The following is a 7,083-nucleotide window of genomic DNA, read 5'->3' as shown; positions in this document are numbered from 1 at the left end:
TGTGTTTTACAACCAAATTTTTTTCACAGTGCTTGGGTTTGGAAGGTGAGGATCTGTTAAAACAAAGTGGAGCAAAGAAAGGCGTTCTTAGGAATGAATTCCAGCTGGGCAAATTCGCCTTTCGCTGTGATTCCAGGAAGTGGGGATGTAGTCAGGAGGGCGAGGGGAACATGTCAGGAATACCTTTCGATGTTTTCAGTTAAGTATACTTAGTAACCTGTTAAATATTTTTAAATTTTTATTAGTCCATGTTTATAGTACATAATGATTATATTCATCATGGGGAATTGGTAAATGTACATGACACATCTTCATTTTCACTTTGTCTCCCTTCCTTTCCTCCATCGCTTTGTCCCCTTTCCATTTGCAAAAGATCTAATTCCCTGTATCCTATTATTTATTTTTCTCTTCTTTTTTTTTTGGTCCGGGGGATCAAACTCGGGTCCTTGCGCTTGCACAGCAGGGAGCGAAACCACTGAGCTAAATCCCTGGCCCTATTTTTCTCTTTATGTATACTTTTAATTTCTCATATAAGAGAAACCATGAGCTATTTAAGATTTCATATCTGATATAATTTCACTTTACATTATGATCTCAAGGTACATCTGTGTTCCTACAAATGATTCAAGTGTATCCTCTTTTATGGTGGAGTAGTACTCCATTGTGTGCAAACACACCCCCCCACACACACTGTATATAATATACATATATACATATTGTGTTACTTTTCTTTCATTGCTGAGACAAAATACCTGACACCCAAAGTTAAAGGAGGAAAGGTTTATTTGGCTCACAGTTTGTAGAGATTTCAGTCCATAATCAGCTGGCTCCAAGGCAGGATGGCACATGGCAGAGGGGCATCGCAGAGGAGAAACAGTTTGTGGGGCCCACACGGTACAAAAAGAAACAAGAGACCTTAATAGAGTCTTTCTGCCCCTTTTATCTTATTCAGACTACTTAGAGTGGGTAGCACTCACACCCTTATCCTATTGCCCTTGGACCTAACCCCACCACGAATTACTAACACACTCTAGATCACACACTTCTGAAAAAGTATGAGGCTTTGGGGGGGACACCTAAACACAAGCCATAACATACACACACACACACACACACACACACACACACAGAGGAGTGTGTGTGTGTGTGTATATATATATATTTTTTATTTTATTTTATTTTTTTTGTCCTGAGGTTGGAGGTCTAATAGATTGAGAGGAGCTTGTTGTTTATATGAGGCCCTCTGTTGTCCAGTGGTATGTTTGTGGTTTTATTTGTCCAGATACATTGTTCAGCCCTTCAAACTATTCAATTTAATTGGGCTGGGCCCTGTCACTGTGTGGTAAGGAGGTAATTATCAAGCATCCATCAATCATAGACATTAACAATTGTTTTGATCATTTCACCCTTTGTCAGTGCCCTACGGACTGTATTGTCCTGGGACATGGTGGGACATGTGGGGCGTGTGTGGGGGAAGGATAAAGGGTGGGGGTATGTCAATAGGAGGACAGGAAGATAAAAAAAATATCAATGGGTAAAAGGAAATCAGACAGGAAGTCAGACTCTGTTTGAGTTATTTTATAGCTGGGGTAAATGGCTGGTGTTGAGGGAGTTGGAGAGAGTATTTGTGCAGGCAAGCGGATGTGTGCAGTCGTATTTAGATATAGTTGTTTTTGTTTTGTTTTTTTTGGTACTGGGGATCTAACTTGGGACCTTGCACTTGCGAGGTAGGTGGCGGAACCACTGAGCTAAATCCCCAGCCCTATGCAGTTGTATTTAGAGATTGAGGGAGGCTGTGAGGTTGTCAGTACCTGTTAATATGTTTGTGGGTAATTTTGTTTGGTTCCTCTAAACCCAATTTTGTTAAGGATTACCCTGACATGCCCTTAAATGGTACTGTCTTATTTATAGCACTGATTCTTATTCGCTAACACTACCCAATTCATGAATTGCTATTTGCTCAAACTAAATTTCAACATGTCTCTTTTGGGGGGTGCTGGGAACTGAACCTAGGGCTTCACACATGCTAGGAATGTGGTCTATTACTTTTACCACTAGTAATAAAGACAGTCCGACAACCTGTTACAGAGCCTTTATTTGTCTTGTGTTTGAGACAAAGTCTTGCTCTGTTGCCCAGGCTGGCTTTAAAATCCTGTGTTCAAGAGATTCTCCTGCCTCAGCCTCTGGAATAGTTGGGACTATGGCCTGCAGCACCTCACCCAACTGCTGTCCCCCTTAGAGCTTATTTCCAAACAGGCAAGTGCAGCACGAAAGAATGTACCACACCAAATGTTTGTATTTACCAGTTCAGATACTCATCTATGAAGAAAAACAAAACTGCCCACCCAGACACCCCTCAAACAGAACAGACTTGTACACCATGTTCAAAAAATCAGGAAGGGCTCAGAGGGTACAGATGGGAAATCTGCTCAGTTGAGGACGTACTGACTTTCCAGGACTCAGCGTACGAGGCTCAAGTTCAATCTCTAGCACAAAATACAAAACCATAAATAATGATTCAAACATAGGATTTTCCCATCTTGCAATGGTGTGAAAATGATATGTGCTAAATAGAGAAAGCACTTTGAGTTTTGACTTTTCCACTTTCACAGCTCCATGCTGTGATCCCCTCTTGAGATGCCTTCCTGGGGAACGAGGATGCACCACCCGTGCTGCACTGGGTCCTCCATCAGTGACAGGAGACATCAGCCCTTGGTATAAAGCAGGCTTGTGTCAACTGGTTCTGCCAGCAGTAGCTGGTGTGAGTGTTCCCTCAATGGCCAAGGCCGTCTGGGCTGAGCCATGATATTTGGCAGGCCAGGTGTGTGAAATGCTATTTGACCTACAATATTTTAAACTTACGATGAGTTTACTGGGACCTCACTGTAAATTGAGAAGCATCTGTGTCTCAACTTGTGCCCACACTCTAAGCAATGTATTTTAGGACTCAACTTTTTTTTTCAGTAATGGGGCTTGAACTCAGGACCTTAGGACTTAACTTTTTGACTGTCATTCTACTCAGCTGTTAGTAATAACAGCAGCATGCTGACAAGTCCTCCTAAGGCCATCCAAACCAGCACTCTAACCAGGACAGAGCCTCAGGGAAGGGAAGGAGAGAGCTTTAATCAGTGCGGCCATATTCCAGGACTGACAGGAATCTTAGGGTTTCATAGAAAATGGAACAGAGGGCAAGGTTGGGGGGTGGCATGGCTGGCAAGGGAAGGTGATCCTCGTTAATTGTGGGCTAGTTGGCCACCATCTTGGGGGCCATCATCGCTTGGGGGGGATTCAGTCCTCTCTGTGAGATGACAGCTCCTGGTTAGGGGCAGCCTTGGGGTCACGGGGTCACTGCTCCCACGTAGGGGTGACCTCACCATGGGGTGATGTGTCTGTGAGGTTCTGCTTTTCCTAGAACACTGAGACTTCTAGGCATCACTGCAGGGATCTGGAACAGTCTGTGTGAAAGCTGCCAGTGGGTACCCCCATATCCTGAAAAGTACTGTAGTTACCCTTATCTTGGTGTCCTCAGGCTTGAAGGTGCGTGAAACAGGTAAACTCAAGGCTGATAAACCCTGTGATACACACTCCATACTTGATTAACACACCAAGAGCATGGATCTGACCAAAGTTCTAAGGAAATAGAGGAGGCAGCTAAAATACAGGCAGAGCCCAGGCTTCACCCTGCTTTGAGTACCCACTGGGCACCTGCAGGCCCTGCCCTGAAGCCCTGTTACAGACCTGCCCAGAGTCACACAGGGGCACTTGAGGTTTGTTTGCAAGCCCATGCATTTACCCTGCAGCCACACTGTAGTGCTGGAGTAGAGTGCCTGGATAAACTTGAGGCAGACCTACCCCACCAAGGGTGTGAGGCATCTGGTTTAACAGTGCAACATCATTAGAGATAAAGGAGAAAATTCTTCACTGATATCAACATTCAATGGGAAGGCAGGCCAGGGGATTTAGCTCAGTGGTTCTGCCACCTGCCTCGCAAGTGCAAGGTCCCAAGTTTGATCCCTGGTACCAAAAAAAAAAAAAAAAAAAAAAAGGGAAGGAAGTAAAAAAATATACCATGTAACAATTCAGCGAAAATAACAATTGAAGCTAGGTGCATTGGCGCATACCTGTGATCCCAGGACTCTGGGAGGCTGAGGCAGGAGAACTGCAAGTTTGCGTTTCATCTGGGCAACTGAGACCCTGTCTCAAAATAAAAAGGGGTGTAAGTGTGGCTCAGTGGAGAGCACTTGGCTAGTGTGAGCAAGGTCCTCGGTTCCATCCATAGTATACAGAGGGAAGAAAAGCACTCACTCCTTTATATCATCTACCTGGTCAGTGTCAGGTCGGTTGCAGATTCTGGAAGAGATGTAATGAATACTTTCATCTTTTGCACTTTGGATTTGTTTTTAATCCCCCACCTACCCCTCGCTGGGACAAAATCTCAACAGAAAAATATCCCAGAGGGATGACAGCAGCGTGGTTATATCCTAGCCCTTTTATTTTTATTTATCTATTTATTTATTTTACTGTTCATATTCTTGAAATACTTTCCTTTCAAGACAAAAGCAATGACATTTGGTTCATTTTCACAAATTGCACACTGGGTAAAATCACACAATTACTGCAGAGAGCTGTAGCCAAGCAGTTTGGTCATGGGAATTTGCTTTTTGTTTCACTGTAAATGAAAAAGCTGTATGAAATGCATAGCTTTGATTAAAACTACAGATACAGTTCCCTTCTCTGTAAAAACTCCAGATTTAGAATGCTGGCAAAATTTTTGGCTTCCATAAGTAGCCCTAGTAAATTCTATGCACCAATGCATTGGCTAATAATGATCATATCAGTTTTACTGTACATTATTCTAAGTGTCACTTAAGTACTTAAAAGTTAGTGCTTGCTTCTTTCTGAAGCAGTCTAAGGCAGCAGATTCATAAAGTACCTCAACTAGACTTCCAACTAGTTCAGCAGGTAATCTGTACTCGGGACTCACTGTTTGGGGCAAGGAACTGCCCAGTTGCTAAGGCCACTTCAGCATCCAAGCATAACCCTTGGTTTACACTTGATTGGGGTAAGGTTGCACCGGTGGTCAAGTCTTAATTTGATGCTAATTGGGCAGAGTTCAAAAGTAGTCCTTGATTTAACCAAGAAGGTCCTGTGGAGATATCTGTGATGTAACTTTCTAAAGCCTTCGGCACCAGCGATTTAGCCAGTTTCAGGTCCTCCAGAGAGCACTGGCCTGACTCCAGGCCAAAGGACATTCCCATCCGTTTCAGTACCTCTATGTCATCGTGGATCTCAAAGGTGTTGTCAAAATTAAAAAGAAATTAAAACTTGTTACTGGAGATGCTGCAGTCTATCACTGTCTTTCTGCTCGTATTGTTGATTATAAACGGCAGCTGAATGGTGGAGTTTAGCGCTGGCAGGCCCTGGTTTTGCTCTTCGTTTTGTCGATTTCTCTGTGCCAGGGTTTTGAAAGCAATTTGCTGTAGGAGAAGTTCTTGCCCCTGGGCCTGCTTCTGCTTTATCCCTTCTATCCGTCTCTGCTTCTCTATCTCCAAGTTTTGACATTCCTGAGCCGAATTGATAGGCAGACCAATCCATTTGATTTCTTTTTTTTTCCTTTGAAATTATGTTCATTGCCATTAGCACATTTAAAGCATCATAAATTCTTCTCCTAATGTTCTTCTGATCATAAGCCAAATCAGCTGCCAAATGATTATTTGAATTGTTGAACTCTGATACCAGTTCATCAGCTACTTCATTATATGATGTTGTACCTTTCTTCTGAATGTTTTCACACACTTTCATTGAAAAATATCTCAAGCCTTTTCCATTTTTATCTCCTTTTTTTGCTTCGTTTACTGGCTGGGGATTTAGCTCAGTGCTGCCGCCTCCTGCCTCGAAAGTGCAAGGTCCTGCCTGCCTCCTTGTTTTGTTTTTTTTGAGACAAGGTCTCTCTCTATGTAGTTCAGACTGTCCCTGAAGTCACTACGTAGTCCAGGCTGACCTCGATCTTGAGGTGATCCTCCTGCCTCAGCCTCCCGAGTCCTGGGATTACACCACACCCGGGGCCGGCTTCGGCCCATTTTTCTTTTTTTTTTTTTTCAGCCCTTTTTTCTTGAGACAGGGTCTCCCTCAGTTGCCCAGGCTGGCCTAAAACTTGCAATCTTGCCTCAGCCTCCTAGAGTCCTGGAATTATAGGCCTGTGCCATCTTGCCCAAGCCATTATAAACAATTTTCTGTAGCGCTGTGGATCTTTCCTTGGGACTCCCAAAATCTCAGCAGGGGTTCTAGAAAACCCGGCTGTGCAGGCAGCCGCGAAAGGCGTTCTGGAAGAAAAGCCTGCAGTCTCCAAGGAGATGAGAGGCGGGGCGGGGCCCTCGCGGAGGGGCGGATGGGCGGGGCCGGCGCTGGTGCCCCACGCCTCTAACTGCCTCAACCGCTGCCCGCCGCACCTCAGTCTTCGCAGGCAGCGTCGCCGCGCGGCAGTGGGTGGCGAGGCCACAGCAGCGAGGCAGCTCTTAGCCACAGGGCCCAGCTCCAGGCCGCCAGGAGTTACCGCGGCCTTCCCCGGGGTCTTGGGAGCGACCTCGTGCTCCAGGCCCGGCCCCCCCCCACCCCCACCCCACCCCCGAGCTGTGAGACACCCGGGTCGTTGTTCACCCCGGGCCACAGAGTCGCTTCCTGGGCGCCGGCGCCCGGCCACGCTGCCCGCGCGCTTCCTGATCCGACCCTCGTCAGGCCCGTGTCACCTGGCTTTAATTTTTGTGTCCCACTCTTCACCCTGGGCGCCTGTGTCTCTGACCTGTGGGGCTCGGGTTCCCAGACTCGGTGACACTGGGACAAATGACCACTGCTGGGCGAGGGGCGGCGGAGGGGCGAAGGCGCAAACCCCGAGCGCCGAGCGCTGTAGGGCCAGGCCCCCGAAGCCAAGGAGCAGTGTAGCCGGCCTGGGGGCCCGGGGTGGAAAGTTGGGTGAGCGGGTCGGGCAGAGAGGTAGGAAAGCAATCTTTGCCAAGAGTGTGGCAGCAGCAGGGCCACCAAGAGGCCACCGCGGCTGTGCGGGGCCCATGCACAGAGGGGCCCGGT

General features: G+C 46.5%; 1 pseudogene across 1 annotated transcript; it reads right to left on the bottom strand.

Moving 5' to 3' along the window:
- Positions 1-4,073: 4,073 nt before the first annotated feature.
- On the bottom strand, positions 4,074-6,467 carry LOC101698241 (transcription factor Dp-2 pseudogene; annotated as a pseudogene). The gene is made up of 2 exons (XR_015445647.1): positions 4,985-6,467; positions 4,074-4,350 (listed from the first exon to the last, which is right to left on the bottom strand). The product of XR_015445647.1 is annotated as a transcription factor Dp-2 pseudogene (transcript).
- Between the last annotated feature and the right edge of the window lie 616 nt (positions 6,468-7,083).

Source organism: Heterocephalus glaber, unplaced genomic scaffold (assembly GCF_053883595.1).
Source record: "Heterocephalus glaber isolate CG9 unplaced genomic scaffold, H.glaber_assembly_v1.0 deba00001614, whole genome shotgun sequence".
Classification (NCBI taxonomy): Eukaryota; Metazoa; Chordata; class Mammalia; order Rodentia; family Bathyergidae; genus Heterocephalus; species Heterocephalus glaber.
Note: the sequence above shows the minus strand (reverse complement) of the source record. Positions and strands in the feature narration are given on the sequence as shown.